Source organism: Canis aureus, chromosome X (assembly GCF_053574225.1).
Source record: "Canis aureus isolate CA01 chromosome X, VMU_Caureus_v.1.0, whole genome shotgun sequence".
NCBI classification, from domain to species: Eukaryota; Metazoa; Chordata; class Mammalia; order Carnivora; family Canidae; genus Canis; species Canis aureus.
The window spans coordinates 95,266,410-95,283,576 of record NC_135649.1 but is presented as its reverse complement, the minus strand read 5'-3'; positions in this window follow the sequence as shown (position 1 = coordinate 95,283,576).

Sequence of the window (17,167 nt, the reverse complement as noted above, 5' to 3'; positions counted from 1 at the left end):
ATTTCCCTGGTACGATGATTGGCTTTTTAGAAATGGCTATGTCTCAAGTCATGAAGAAATTTGATGACACATGTAAATCCAGGCTCAATTGTGTGGTTATAAATGCCATTTAGAGCCTTGTAGTATGCATCCCCTATTAAGTCTTTAACTGTTCTCTTTATTTGTCAATGCAAGCTCTTTTAGTATATCTTACACAAATCTCTCAGGGCTGCAAACTATTAATCTTTAGGAAAACTAGCTACAAAGACTTCCCTTTATGAGATGGAAATGTTTAATATTTTCAGCATGAGTCCAGCATTACTACAGGAGAGTATATCATAGAGGTTTTGAAGCGTTGGATCAAACTTCCCAGATATGTAATGCATCCCCCTTGCACAGCAAGTCAAACAGAAAAGGGCATGTACAGGGCTCAAAGAATTGGTAATGGTGATTGAAATTTCACAGCAAATAAAATCTTGCATCCTTCTTTTTCACCATGAAAGCATCATAGATATTAATTTGTCTCTCTAAATTGGGTAAACACTTTGTTAGTTTGGGTTCTTTCAAAAGTAAAGGGTGAAACAAAGATTTGAGTATAGGTAATTTATTTGGAGAAGATCAAAGGAAACGAATGAGGAAGGTAAAACAAAAAATAAGAAAAGGTCAACAAAAGATGTGGTAACAAGAACTTTTTTTCTCAGAGAAACTGGGGCTTAATCCAAAAGGAGCCCTCTAAGGCACCATGTAGAACATAACTTGGAGGACACCTGGGTGGCTCAATGGTTGAGTGTCTGCCTTTGGCTCAAGGTGTGGTCCTGAGAGATGGAGTCTCAAATCAGGCTCCCTGCAGGGAACCTGCTTCTCCCTCTGCCTATGTCTCTGCCTCTCATGAATAAACAAATAAAATCTAAAAAACAAACAAACAAACAAACAAAAAACATGACTTTGAATTACGCCAGTGGTAGCCCGGGTGGCTGATACAGCCGAAGCATCTGTAGGCCCTTCTTTACTGATTCCCATCCCTCACTGACTCAGAACTCTATGGGAAGAGATGCATGGGCTTAAATACCCAACATGACCAGCTTGCAACTGAGCAAGCCCCATTTTCTTGGAGAAATTCTTCACACAGAGAAGAAAAAATATAGAGACCGGTGTTTTGAATGAAAGCTTTCAGCATGCTAGGGATTTTTCTCAGCTGCAACGTTACTCAGGTTGCCAACAAAGTATTGAAAGGGATACCAATAGCATCCTATACATATTTGTTTTATGATTTTTTTCAAAAGCACATTTGAAATAAAATGTTATGTTTCTTTATGCCAATGAAATTGAGTAATAAAGAGTGCATACTTTGGAGGGAAAACATATCTGTTTTTCTCCTTTTTTATTTTTATTTTTTTAAAGATTTTATTTATTTATTCATCACACACACACACACACACACACACACACAGAGCGAGAGCAAGAGCGAGCGAGAGAGAGAGAGGCCGAGGGAGAAGCAGGCTCTATGCAGGGAGCCCAACATGGGACTCGATCCTGGGTCCCCAGGATCAGGCCCTAGGCTGAAGGTGGCGCTAAACCACTGAGCCACCCGGGCTGCCCTGTTTTTCTCCTTTTTTTATTTTTATTTTTATTTATTTATTTTTTGTTTTTCTCCTTTATTAATTATTTTAGTTGGATCTAAGCTGATGAGGAAATAACATTTTGCCTGGTATAGGAAGGGCACACATCTGGAGAAAGGCCCTAAATTACGCATATACAACCAGATGGCTCTACTTCCTGAATAGAATTATTTGACAGTAATTTGATTTTTATATTTTTCTTCATTTTGGAAATCACTGCCTAATATGCACTTATAAAGACTATCAGGAGCTTGAAATATCAATGCAGAAATGTTTCATTTTAAGTTTAAGGAAATTGAAATTCTAGAGTGTTTCAGGCATAGTTTATGTATCAAGCCACTTTAGACTTGGCTGCCACTTAATATTTAGAAACTAACAGTTTTAGAAAAGAAAGAGGTTCACCCTAGACTTTCTTTTGTATTGTTTTGATCTGATTAGAGAACACTCGGGTACATATACAAATCACACACACACATTCACACACACATCACACCCATACACACAAGATCATACCCTTGAACTCAGTAAGATTAAGTGATCAATAAAACACAATACCTTGCTGTAAAAAGTCATGAAAAGAATTTCTTAAACCTAGAAATTAAGGAATTTCTGAATAGCTCAAAACTTAGCAATAAATAGGCAAATCCAGCTAATATTTAATAAATCAAATTCATAAAATATATTTCTGATGTCAAAAACAGCAGAAATTTAAATAAACGTTTTTCTTTTTTGCTGAATTTCTATTAGTGAAAAACCTCAATGTTTCTGACTGGAAAGATTAATTGTACACAACTGAGAAGAGTTTTAGTAAACAGACTTATTTTGGGGATGTAATACATTCTGTTAAATTGGAAGTGAGTTGTCCAAATTAGGAACTTTTAGAAGTTAGCAGATTAGATCTGTGTTGAGTTTCCAGAAGATGTATAAGGGCCAATTTGATAGGTGAAATATTTGTATTCTCATATTTTTCCTGATTATATACACAAAATATTTAGTGGTAGTTATCTATAATTTATGTGTATATAAATTTAGGGTTTTTTTAACCTTTTAATTTCCTTTTCCTTGTTGAATGTCTGCAGTGCCCAAAAATAAAGATGTCTATAAAAAAAACAAATATTTTAAGGTGTCTGGGAGGTCTGGGGAATCACAAATATGACTGGTTATAAAAAGAGGTAAATGACAAATCTGGAATGCAAAATTAATTTTGCATGTTATGCCAATAATAGAAATCACAAATATTTTATCATCTGTATTTAATCTAAAAATAGACTTACTAGCAAAACGGCATACCCTACAATAGGTTTGCAATTAGTCATTTAAAAGTAACTCAAAGCTTGAGGTTTGGTCTTACACCAAAACCACTTATTATATATATGAAAATGTTTTTATTGGACCTCTAAACATATTGGGAGTTCTGTAGTCTAAGTCTAGGTTTTCATCTCTCTCAGAATCTGAAATTCACTATAAATCATATTTATTAGCAATTCCAAGTATATACATTAGAGTCACTTATGAATCATATCGGCTGGAACAACTTTTAAAATATGTGGGTTCTAGACATGCAAACTTAGGGTAGCCAGTTTGCACTTACAACCCAATGAAGTAACCACCTGAAAACATGTAAAGAAGATTCTCTGAAAGACTCAACTCATCCTGTAAGTGTTTCAAAATGAGTGATCTTTACAATTATTTCATTAAAAGAAAAGAGGTTAAAGCATATACATGTGTATACAGAGTGGGGAGCGGTAAGTGATTTTGATTACTATGGATATCTTAGTAACTAGGAGATCATTCAAAAAAATTTAAATCTTCCAAAGTGTTCAGATTTTCTTAATATTAGTAGAATGCCAAGACAGGGAGTACTTTTATATACTTAATATTGTTTTTGTTAGATGGAATGGTAGAGTTTTTCATATTTTATCTAGCTTATTAAAAAGTTTACCTTCAGATATTAACTACAGTTGTTTCAAAAGAAGTTAATTCAATGAACCAAGGTTAGCTGTTTATTTAAGAGAAAGGAAGGTACAGGATAGAGAAAATTAGGTTTCAGAGCAACATGTAAATCCTGGATTGCCTAGCATTAAATATGTATTATGTAAAAATTTACTCAATATATTTCAGTCTCTGACTTTCATATTGTATAGCAAGAATAATTATTCTTAACCTGCAACATAATTATAAGGAGATCAAATAAATGCATATGATCCCTAACCTATAAAATTTGTTCATTAATTGAAAGTTATAAATCTGGGCAGCCCGGGTGGCTCAGCGGTTTAGCGCCACCTTCAGCTCAGGGTGTGATCCTGGAGACTCGGGATTGAGTCCCACGTCGGACTCCCTGCATGGAGCCTGCTTCTCCCTCTGCCTGTGTCTCTGCCTCTCTCTGTGTCTCTCTCTCTCTGTCTCTGTCTCTCATGAATAAATAAATAAAATCTTTAAAAAAAACACCTTTGAAAGTTATAAATCCTAATCCATTTGATTGTTAATTTATTCAACAGCATGGGCTAATGGATTTTTATTTTCTTTAATGATTTATAACCCATGAATACTATTATTTATCTTGATGTTCACATTTTCTCAGGTTAGTCTCCTGTATTCTTTGGATATATCCATATTTCTTTGAGTCTTTACTATTCTGTGGTGCAAAAGTATGTTCTAGGCTCGTTTTTATTTTTCCTATACTAGCCCTAAATAATGGCATTTAGAAACCAAGGTCAATGTACTGGGTACGCTCTTTGCTACTCATATGTCATTCCTTTTTAAATCTCTTAACAAGCAGTTTAACTTTATATTAAAACTTCCAATTCCAGTCTAATAGTACAAGGTACATGTTTCTTTTTTCATATAAGTAACCTCATTCTTCAATAGTAAGAAACTTGCATCTCAATTATCTTCAATATATTTACTTGTCTAGAATACACAGAAAACAATTTCAGAGTTAACAAAGCCCATGCTACTGCTGAAAGTAACCCTAAATTATAGTTCAATATTTATTTTTAAACATAGTGAAATATACAAATCCTCATTATAAAATTTAATGAGTTCTGATAAATGTATGTAACTGTATAACCAACAAATGAATTAGGATATAGAATATTTTCATCACTCTAGAATATTCTCATGACCTTTTCCAATGAATTCCTTTTTCCAAAAAACAACTTATTTGATGATTGATCTTTTTTAGATTTTTATTTATTTATTTATTAATGAGAGACACAGAAAGAGAGAGGATTTAAGTGTACTAGAACTTCATGTAAATGAAATAATGCAGCATGTACTATTATAACCGCTTTCTTTTGTGCAGCATAATGTCTGTGAGATTCATGCCTATGGTGGAAGGAATGAATATTTTTTTCCTTTTAATTACTTTATCTTATTTCTCATATTAATATACTACAATTGATTTATCCATTCTCATGTTGATGGAAAATTGGATTGTTTATTAAAGTTTTTCATAATTAGGAAACAAGCTGTGATGAACTTTCCTGTAGAAGTCTTTTGTAAACACCTATTTTCATAATTATTAGGTAAATACCTAAGTGAAATTGATGACACCCTTCCTTTATTTTGGAAATTAAGGGGTATGTTTTCAATATTTCATTTTGCAGCATAATTTTAGATGAAGGGTTCTCATACACACTTTATATCAAAGTGAGAAAGTATTCTATACCTAGCTTTTGCAAGTTTTTATTATAAATGAGTGTTGAATTTTTTAATAGCTTTTATCTGTGTCTATTTAATGACCAAGTGTTTTTCTGCTTTATTTTGCTAATGTGGTAAAAAAAATCCTAATTTTTTATTGTTAAACAAACCACGAATTGCTGGGATGAATCTCACTTGGACATGAAGCATATGATAATAGGTTAGACTTTCTTATTTTTAAAGAGTTTTGCTTCTAGGTTAATGAGGGACATAAGTGCAATTTTTCTGTTTTAGGATTTTTCACAGGTTTTGTTACAGGTTATACTGGTGTCATATTACAAGTGGCTAAATTTTCCTACTTTCTCAATTTTTTAAAATAGTTTTCGTGGGCAGCCCTGGTGGCTCAGCGGCTTAGCACCGCCTTCAGCACAGGGCGTGATCCTGGAGAACCAGGATTGAGTCCCACGTCGGGCTCCCTGCATGGAGCCTGCTTCTCCCTCTGCCTGTGTCTCTGCCTCTCTCTATATATATATTTATGTCTCTCATGAATAAATAAATAAAATCTTTTAAATAAATAAAATAAATAATAAAATAAAATAAAACCGTTTTTGTAAGATTGGTATTATTTTCTTTTTAAGTGGTTTATAGAATTCTGCACTAAAACCATCTGGGCCTAAATTTCTTTTGTTTTGAAAATGTAACTTATTTAATAAATATAGAATTATGCATATTTTCTCTTAATTATTTTTTTAAAAAGATTTTATTTATTTATTCATGACAGACACAGAGAGAAAGAGAGAGGCAGAGACACAGGCAGAAAGAGGCTCCATGCAGGGAGCCTGAAGTGGGACTCCATCCCAGGTCTCCAGGATCACACCCCAGGCCGAAGGCGGCGCTAAACCGCTGCAGCACTGGGGCTCCCCTCCCTTAATTCTTTTTTTTTTTTTTTAATTTTTATTTATTTATGATAGTCACACAGAGAGAGAGAGAGAGAGAGAGAGAGAGAGGCAGAGACACAGGCAGAGCCTCCCTTAATTCTTATATCACCTTTGGAAAACTGTGGTTTTAACAAATTCGTCCTTTTCATCCAAGTGATCAAATTTATTGTCATACGCTTTTTTTTTCATAATGCTTTTTAAAAAGATTCTCTTATTATACTTCGATGTCTGTAGGCTAAATGGTTATATCTTTTATTTCTGTTATTCATAAATTATGCTTTCTTTTCCTCTTGATTATTCTTGCTAGCAATTTAACAATTATTTTATTACTCTTTCAGAAAAATAAACTTGGTTTTATCAAGTTTTCTCTATTTTTGTCTGTGTTCTTGTTATTTCCTTTCTTTTTCTTATTTTATATTTAATTTGCTCTCTCCTTTTCTGACTTCTTGAAATGGAAATTAAACTACTAGTGTTGATTCAATATAAGCATTTAAAACTACAACTTTCAAAAAATTTAAAAAATAAAGCTACCACTTTCCCTGTAATTTCTGCTTGAGTTCTTCCATAACAAAAGCAGAAATATTTTTGTCATCTAACTTGAAATATTTTATTTCTTCTGATTTATTCTTTAACATGTGGGGATTTTAAAATGTCTTGATCAATTTTTAAACATTTGAAGGTTTTGTGTTTATTTTTTTCTTATTATTTTGAATCATATTCCCTTGTGGCTAGGAAGGATAATCTGTAGTATTTAAATATTTTTATATGTATTGAACATTCTATGTGAGCCTTAAAAGTATGTGTATTCTGAAACTACTGATTGTAGTGGACTATTAAACACAATATGGTTGAGTTGGTTAAGATGAAAAAAAAAAAAGAATGTTTTTATCTCTTCACTACCCTTACTTTTTTTGCTAGCTTTATCAATCACTAATAAAGGTATACTAAAACTCAAAATTTGTGGATATGTCTGCTGTTTGGACTGTGTCAGCTTTTGCTTCATGTATGCATTAGCTTCCTAAATGGCCATAACAAAGTATCACAGACTTAATGGTTTGAAACAGAATTTTATTCATAAACATTATGGAGGTCAGAAGTCTGAAACCAGATTGTTGTAGTGTTGATTCTTTCTGAGGGATCTAAGGGAGGGAGTATTCCAGGCCTCTCTTCAAATCCTAGGGATGACCAATAACCCTTTGCATTTTTTGTCTTGTAGAGCATAACTCTAATCTCTGCCTCTATCTTTACACACTATTCTCTCTATGTCTCTGGATCTTCACATGGCCATCTTCTTATAAGGACACCAATGACATTAGATTAAAGGTACATCCTACTTGAGTATGACATCATGCTAACAAAACTAACTATATCTACAATGACAGTATTTCAAAAAAGGTCACAATCTAAGATACTTGAGGTTTGGACTTCAACATATCTTCTTTTGGGGAAGGCACAATTCAACTCATTACAATGCATTTTTAAACTCTTTTATTAAGCAAATACACATTTGTCACTTTTATATTTTTCTTGTGAATTAACTGATCATTATGAAATAACTTGCATTTGTAGTATTATTCTTTTTCTCCATATGTTTTGAGTTATACCTATTATTTTGCTATTTATGTTTTATCACCTCTGTTCTTTGTTTTCCTTTTCCTTATTAACTGCCTTCCTTATGATTGTTTGAATATTTTTTAAAGATTTTATTTATTTATTCATGAGAGGCAGAGAGAGAGAGAGAGAGAGAGAGAGAGAGGCAGAGACACAGGCAGAGGGAGAAGCAGGATCCATGCAGGGAGCCTGATGTGGGATTGATCCCGGGTCCCCAGGATCACACCCTGGACTGAAGGCTGCGCTAAACCGCTGAGCCACCTGGGCTGCCCTATTTGAATATTTTTTTTAAACCCATTGCAATTCTATTAGTGGCTTTTAGTAATACCCTCTTTGCATTATTGTGTTTTTATTGTATTTTCTCTATGGATTAAAATGCTCATACTTAAGTTATAAAATTCTCTCAAAGTAAATAGTTTATCACTTTACATAAAATTCAAGAACCATTCTATATGCTATTATTATAGTATTACATCTATACAAATTATAAATCTCACAATATTTTATTTTTCTCCTGGAAAGGTTTAAATATTTTTAATTAAGTTCAGAAAGGAAAACACTAAGTTTCTCCATATATTCACCATGTCTAGTGTTGTTTATCTTTTGTATATTTGAGTTGCACCAGGTACAACTTCCCATTGGACCAAAGAACTTTCTTTTGAAACTTTTGAATTCTAGTTCTGCTGGCAACAAATTCTGTCAATTTTTATTTATCTTAAGATATGTATTTTGAAAGATATTTTCTTTTGGTATAAAATTATAGGTTGACTTTTTTTCTTACTTCTTGCACTTCAAATATGTGATTCCTTTGATTTCTGGCCTCTGTTGTTTCTAATGAGAAATCAGATATGCTGTACTTAGATCTGATTTTCTTGTTTATTCCTCTTTGGGCTTGATGGGACTCTTGGATTTGTCAGTTTGAGTTTTTCACAAAATTTGTAACTTTCAGCTATTATGCCTTTATATATTTTTCTATTCCATTCTCTTTCTTCTCTCTTTTGGGGAATGCAAACATATATGTTAAACTGTTTGATATTGTCCTACATATCACTGAGGTAGTGTTCTTTTTTTTAGTCTTTACCTTCCATTTTCTTCAGGTTTTATTCTTTCTGTTGATCGATCTTTAAATTCACTGACCTTTTTCTTCTGTCACCTTCTTTTTCCTGTTAACCCTTTAAAGAGATTTTTAAATTTTGTACATTTAAATCTAGAATATGTTATTTTTCTGTATCTATTCACTTATTTTTCCATATCTATTTACTCATTTAGACCATTTTTTCCTTAAAATACTGAAACACATTTACCATAGTTGTAAGTCCTAATTTGTTTATTAAAACATCTAAGTTAACTCAGAGTCTGTGTGTATTAACTACTTTTACTCTTTGACTCATCATTACAGGTCACATTTTCCCATTTCTTTGCTTGACTTGTGAATGTTACATTATAAATAGTCTGATTTTATCTTCCTCTGTTAAGTGTTGATTTTATTTTTTGTTTTAAAAGGCTGTTAGGGCAGCCCGGTCTGCCCAGGGTGTGATCCTGGAGACCCGGAATCGAGTCCCACGTCAGGCTCCCTGCATGGAGCCTGCTTCTCCCTCTGCCCGTGTCTCTGCCCCTCTCTCTCTCCCCTTCTCTGTTTCTCATGAATAAATAAATAAAATCTTTAAAAAAAATAAATAAAAGGCTGTTAAATATGTCTTCTTCATTATGGGAAGTGAGTTAATGTCTGCTCAGTTCCTTAAGCCTTCTCTTCCTTATTTTCTTCTATGATTTTAGGCATATTTTGATGCTTTTGCTTGCATGGTTCCTTTTGTTTTTTGACTTCTCACATTCCATTTTAGATGCTCTTGCAGCCTGAACCTCCATTCTCTGACTGCTTTTGCCAACAAGATAACACCTTTATTTTTGAGTTCTAGTGATTTCATGTTGTCCATAATCTGGGGTGGCTGCCCTTATAAAAACCTATTTAAACTTTAATGTTACCTAGTGTAAATCCCTTCTTTCAGGTGTGGTTTCCTTCCACTTTCTGAGTTTCTGCCTGCTTTCGATTGTTCACCATTACCTTTAAACAATTGTTTTTGTTTGTTTCATTTTAGTTTTGTTTGCTTCACTATTTTGTTTATAGGTGCTATCTGTGAGGGGATTAATATTATACAAGCTACTCCACTTTTAGCTTGTGGAAGTGGAGTAGAAGTGGACTTTGTTAATTTTTTAAAAAATTATATACCATTTATTATTTGTCAGATTTTTTTGTTTTAGTTTCAAGAAATTATTTCTTTTTAAAACTACCAGCATATTTTTCTAACATTCCCTAAGTCTACACAGTTATCAAGTATTGGAGGCAGGATTTGACCTCTGGCATTCTAGTTGCTATGCTGTGCTACATTAAAAAAAAAAAAAAAAATAGGGGGCAGCCCTGGTGGCGCAGCGGTTTAGCGCCGCCTGCAGCCCAGGGTGTGATCCTGGAGACCCTGGATGGAATCCCACGTCCCGCTCTCTGCACGGAGCCTGCTTCTCCCTCTGCCTGTGTCTCTGCCTCTCATTCTCTCTCTGTGTCTCTGCCTCTCATTCTCTCTCTGTGTCTCTATGAATGGATAAATAAAATCTTTTAAAAAAATAGCCAATGGTTGATCTAACACAAACATGAATTTCCAAAATCGCTCAATTCATAAATTTACATTAAATCTGTTATATGAAAAAAATGAAACTATAAATACACTAAATACAAATCCTGAAAGGGTCTAAGAATTAGTTATTATTGTCCTTTTCCAATTTTTAATAGCAGTTCCAGAATAAGTGGGTCACATCCGAAGAGAAGGAAGTAGATTTTCGATTTAGAAAATAATAAGTTATTTCAGGCAAGCAGTGCTACACAGGACAATGGATCAGAATATGGCTAAGGAAAGAAATTAAAGGAAGGAGAGATAAGTTTGACATGGTAAAAAATGACAGAGAATAAGACTAGGAGAGGAGGCACACACTAAGCAAAATGATGATAAGTTAAATGAGAAGGCAAAGGTAAGTCAGAAAATATATATGAGGACAAAATATTCAGATGTTATTTATATAAGTAAAACATCTGAAATGTGAAATAATTGTGGAAAATTTTAGGCTCTCTGGAGGAAAAGTGTTATATAAGTGTGACTTGACTTATTTTACTTCTTGCTATGAGGTAGAATATTACATGAAAAAAAAAAACCTCTGGCAGGACAGAGATTTTTTTTTTAATAGGATATGGAGGTGATATTAGCATTTCACATCAAACTTTGGATGAATCAGCTACTCAGGGAAAATAAAATCCAAAACTACAAAATAAGTTTTTAAGCACTTACTCTAAAATTCTGAATTGAAAATATGATAGTTGTGATAATAAGATATCAATATTTCACCTCAATCATAGGGCAACTTACATAATGTGAAATTTGAAATATTCTTCAACTGAAAATTACAGATTCAAATGTTATCTGTAAATATAATAGTTATCTTATTTCTGTTAAATCTACATTTTTATGAACTAGCTGCTATTATAGAATAAGTTACAGCTATGTTGATATTTTGTTATTATATGGGAATAATATATTGAAGAAGTAGATTTCTCTAACTCACCTCTGCTGAATATATGTTGTTATAAGTATTTATCATATACAATTTTTAATTATAATGGCTCTTATTTTCTGAAATACTTCTTATGTTTGTGATATAATTTAGTTTCATCATATAGGGAGAGCATACTCCCAGTTTATCCAAAAAATCATGACTTATGTCTTGTTCTTAATCTGGTTTAAATTTTCCATTTTTAACACTGAATGATTTTTTTTTACCTTTTAACATTTTAAATATTTTAAATTTTACAGAAAAGTTGCAAAAATAGTATAGAAAGTACCTAAATGTCCTTCGTTGAGCTAAACCAAAATGGTTTTATCTTACATAACCTTATTATAGCATCAGGAAATTAACACTGATCCAATGCTACTAACTAATCTAGAGACTACAGTTATTTGCTCCCAGTCTTCTACTTTATGCCTCTTCTGTAGTCTACATTCTTTTTAAAAAAAAAAAAGATTTTATTTATTTATTCATGAGAGACACACAGAGAGAGAGGCAGAGACACAGGCAGAGGGAGAAGCAGGCTCCATGCAGGGAGCCCCACGTGGGACTCGATCCCCAGTCTCTAGGATCACGCCCTAGGCTGAAGGCGGCGCTAAACCGCTGAGCCACCCGTGGTGCCCTGTAGTCTACATTCTAATTCAGAATCACGTGCATCAATTTTTGTGTCCCCTTAAGTCCTCTATTAGATGATAGTTCCTCAGCCTTACTTGGTCTTTCAAGACCTTGACACTTTTGAAGATTATTGGCCAGTTATTTTGTAAAGTGATTAGATAGAGATTACACATTTTTTGGCACAAATACAACAGAAGTGACAATGTCCCTTTGCTAATGTATCATTTCTGGGGCTATGTGATATCAACATATATAAATATTTATGTTAACTTTAGTCCCTCAATTTAGGTCGTGTTGGCCAAATTTCCCCCTTTGTCATTAATATTTAATGATGATAAGTTAAGACTATATAAATAGCCTATTCCTCCTGCTTTTACCGGTAAATTTTATTTTATTTTATTATTTTATTATTTTAAAGATTTATTTATTTATTCATGAGAGACAGAGAGGCAGAGACACAGGCAGAGAGAAGAAGGCTCCACGCAGTGAGGCTGATGCCGGACCCGATCCCAGGACTCCGGGATCACACCCTGAGCTGAAGGCAGACATTCAACCACTGATCCACCCAGGTGTCCCAACCCGTAAATTTTAGTAACCACCAATGATTCCTGCTTATAACAATTATTATTGTTATATCTACCTAATTATTATTTTCTATTATTTTTCCTCCACTTATTAACTGGAATTCTACTGTAAGGAAGAGGTGTTATGGGCAGCCCGGGGGGCTCAGCGGTTTAGTGCCTACTTCAGCTCAGGGTGTGATCCTGGGGCCCCGGATCGAGTCCCGCATCAGGCTCCCTGCATAGAGCCTGATTCTCCCTCTGCCTGTGTCCCTGCCTCTCTCTCTGTGTCTCTCATGAATAAATAAATAAAATCTTTAAAAAAAAAAAAGGAAGAGCTGTCCTTCCCCTCTCTCATTTATTTATTTACATAATTATTTATGTCAATATGGATTCATGGATATTTATTCCCAGATTTGGTCATTAGAAACTCCAAGAAGATGAGATGCCTGGGTGGCTCAGCGGTTGTGTCTGCCTTTGGCTCAGGGCATGATCCCAGGCCTGGGGTCCAGTCCCACGTCAAGCTCCCTGACAGGAGCCTACTTCTCCCTCTGTGTCTCTCTCTCTGCCTTTCTCTCTGTGTCTCTCACGAATAAATAAATGAAATATTTTTAAAAAAGGAACTCAAAGAAGTTAGCTTCTGTGTACCTTTTAATTAATCATACACCCTGTCTGGGCTGCTATACCAAAAAAAGCATAGACTGAATGCTTTATAAATACAAATACTTATCGCAGTTCTGGAGACTGAAAGTCCCTGACCAGGGTGCCAGCATGGCCTAAGTCTGGTTAGAGTCCTCTTCTAGGTTGTAAACTGCTAAATTCTCATCGTATGCTCACCTGGCAAAAAGATTTAGAGTGTTCTCTGGGGTCTCTTTTACAAGGGCACTAATCTCATTCATGAAGTCTCCACCCTCATTACCTAATTACCTCCCTAATCACTTCCTAATACCATCACATTGGGGGTTAGGATTTCAACATTTGATTTTGAGGGAATATATACATTCATTGTATACGAGGCCAACATTTTCTAGTGATTTCTTACTTTCTGGCAGTACCAGAAGTACCAAGAAGTACCAAGATTATCTTGAGCCATCTTGCCTTTTCCTTACCCCATCCCTGGTATCAATTATTTCTCCAAGAATCCTTGGTTTCTTTAATTGGAGAAGAGTATTTAAAAACTAAGACAGTAGCACTAAGTTTGACCTTTTATTACTACTGAGTTGTCATTGCTTCTAGATCCTTCATCAGACAGAACTAAGAAATATATCTCTATCTGTATTATACCTATCCATCTAACCATCCATCCTCACACAACTTCATCTTTATTTATTTCTAAATCTATTGATCACTATATATAGTAATATTCATTATTTCATACTGACACATCCAAATCCAAAGAACACCGAGGGTCCATGTTAGTCTTCTCTCCTTCATTATTTGTAACAATTTCTCTGACATTGAGAAACCCAATTCTCATTATCCACAATGTATTTACTTATCTCTAGCATACACATATTGTAGTTTAGTGTTTCTAACTCATACTCTTTTGAGTGTAAATTTATCAACTAGAATATTTGTATTCTGGTTTCTGTTTTGCCTTACTGGATACATTTACTGTTTGTCAAACATAGTTGGGTTAGTTCTTTTCTTCTTTCCCTTCAGTATGGCTATGAGTTTCAATTTTAATAGGGTTAGATTCATTTTTTACTGTTTGCATTTTATTTTTTTGTTCTCATATTTTGGGTTGCTTTTAACTCTTTCTTAATTTAATTTTATTTATTTTGGGAGTATGTGCAACATTAACACAGTTTAGAGTCAAAGCTATACAAAAAGGTACTATCAGAGAAGTGTCACCCTTCTATCTTTACTACTCCATTCTCTTCTTTCATTCTTACAACCACCCACTTCTTATAGGTAATCAATCTCATCAGATTCTATTTCGTCCTTTCCATTATTTTGTTGAGTATGCTTGTGTGCATCCTCATTGTTACGTGAATGATAGCCTGCTACAAGTACTTTTGTACTTAGATTTTTTTTTACTTACCAATATATACACTGAAAATGAATCCATGTCAATTCACAGAAATCTCCCCAAAAATGTTTATACCTTTTTAGTACTCACTTATATGTATGTGTCATAGTCTATTCAATCACTTTCTTTGTATAGGCATTATTAAGGTTTTCCCCAATATTTTCCCTGCAGTGCAATGTGCCCTGTTGACTAGAACCTGGCACTTCAAGGGTATCTGGGTATCTTGTGTGTTGTGTGTACCTTGGTGTTGTGGCTTAGCCACTTTTGGCTTCTGTTCAGTCATCTACAATGGTTCTCTTTGCCTGTTGTGGGAAGATTTTAGTCCCTGTGTTGTTCGGGGTTTTTTGTATACTTTTTTATTGGAGTTCGATTTGCCAACATATAGTATAACACCCAGTGCTCATCCCGTCAAGTGCTCCCCTCAGTGCCCTTCACCCAGTCACCCCATCCCCCTGCCCACCTCCCCTTCCACTACCCCTTGTTCGTTTCTCAGAGTTAAGAGTCCCTGTGTTGTTAGGGGCCACGCTGGGGCCACCTTGGGCTTAAGTTGAGTCAGACCAGGCATTTTCCAGAAATGCAGCAGCACTGTACTGCTTAGCACTTTCCCTGTGTTGTCCCCTGAAAAGATTTCTTTGATGGGTGTAACCTGAAGTCATACCAGATGTCTGCCCCCAGCCCACTGCCGGAGTCAGAGTCAGACTGGTGTGTGTGGTTATCTTTCCCTCTCCCCAGGACCTGAGTCATTTTGGAGTGGTGCCAGCCCCTGTCAGGGTTGGTTGTACACTGACAGGCTTGTGGCACTCCTTTAGATGGAGTCTGGCCAAGGCTACTGGAGGGGGCGGGCCCACAGAAGAACATGGGCCTAGGGTGCACAGTGTTAGCAAGCCTTGCAGGGTCTGCTGTGGAAAGGATTTGGAGCTGGGGCCTGGCTGGAGAAGCATGCTGCTGAGGGCCTACTGTTAGTTAGGTGGAGAGATTTGGTGCTATGCTGGTTCCTGTAGGTGTCCCTGTATCTATGCTGTGCAGTGGGAGAGGGAAGTTGTGCCCACCAGCACTTTGTTCCTGGAGAAGTCTCCCAATTATCTCTGCCCCTCCAGCACAAGCTCTGAGATTAATAAATAAATCTCCCTCCCTTACAGCCCAGGCATTTTTCAGACTACTGTTTCTATATTGCCTCTCAGTGGGGTTGTTTGTTGTGCTATCTCTTTAAGAGCAGGGACTCAGTTTCCTCTTGCCCTCCTGGCTCTCCCAGAACCACACCCACTGATTTTTAAAGTGCCAGGTGATGAGACCCACTGACTATAAAAAGTAATGAAACTATGCCCGTCTGGTTTTCATGCTGGTTTCCTGTGCCTGAGGTGCTTGCTATGAGTGTCCGGTCCTCTTTCCTTTCTGTATCTGTGGTGATCTTCCCACAGATAGTCCCATGGATATGTTTAGGTCCTGACCATGTCTCTTTTCTTTCTACCTTCTTCAATGTGGCCTCTTCTTTACATTTAGCTGCGGAGAGTCTGTTCTGCCAGTCTTCAGGTCATTTTCTGGGTTGCTTACACTGATTTTAAATGTTATCTAGTTGTATCTGTGGGATAAGCTGAGCTTAGGGTCCTCTTACTCCACCATCTTCCCTGAATGTCAGTTTATTACATATTTTTAATGTGAACCTATTATGTAGTGAAGGGAATAGAAATATCAGTGGATTTGACTTAGGACATGTGTATTCTAGTGGATGGCCATGGAGTTCTCATATGTTTGCTCAGTGTGAAGAAATAGTTGGGTTAGTTGAGGAATGACTAAGTGAAGACCCAGTGCTAGGATAGAGGTGAAGGTATGGATGCCTGGTAAATAGAATCCAAATGGTTAAGAAAATAAAAGTTCACAAAGGAGAACTTTAAATTGGCTACATAGAAAAATAGTTTAGCTACTTTTCTTTAGATTTTGTCTATTGACTTTAAGAAACTGCAATCAATAAAACTCAAATTTCTTTTTGTACTTAGTAGATTCATATCTAATATTTCTAAAGCCTACAGAAGTACATAAATAAGCAATATTATGTGGGGAAAATAAAAGGGCTTTTCCCAATCAGCATCATTTAGCCGGTTAGGTTTCAGGTCAATATATCCAACATAAAAAGAAGGATTCATTAACATGTGACACTCCATTAGCATATGTACAATAAAAGCACTGATGTTATCGGAGAGCTGTGTCATAATTCTAAGATTTTATTGGATTCTAGTATTTTACAAATATTAGAGATGACACTCATTAAATACTACACTAGATTAAACATGAAAATTATTATCCTCATTTTAATACAATTTTAATGCTATAAATGCCAAAAGGATTAACTGGATGTGTGAATAAGTCACTACTAGATGTTCACTCAGACAAAATTCACACAGATTTTTTTCAGGGACTGAAATTATACATGCTTTCAGATATAAAATAGACCAGTGAATCCATGGACATTCTCATTTCTTAGAGAATTAATCAACTCAAATTGTTAATGTTACAAGAAGTTTCCATTTGTATTTCTATCCATGAAGGATAAAATTTTACCATTTTAAA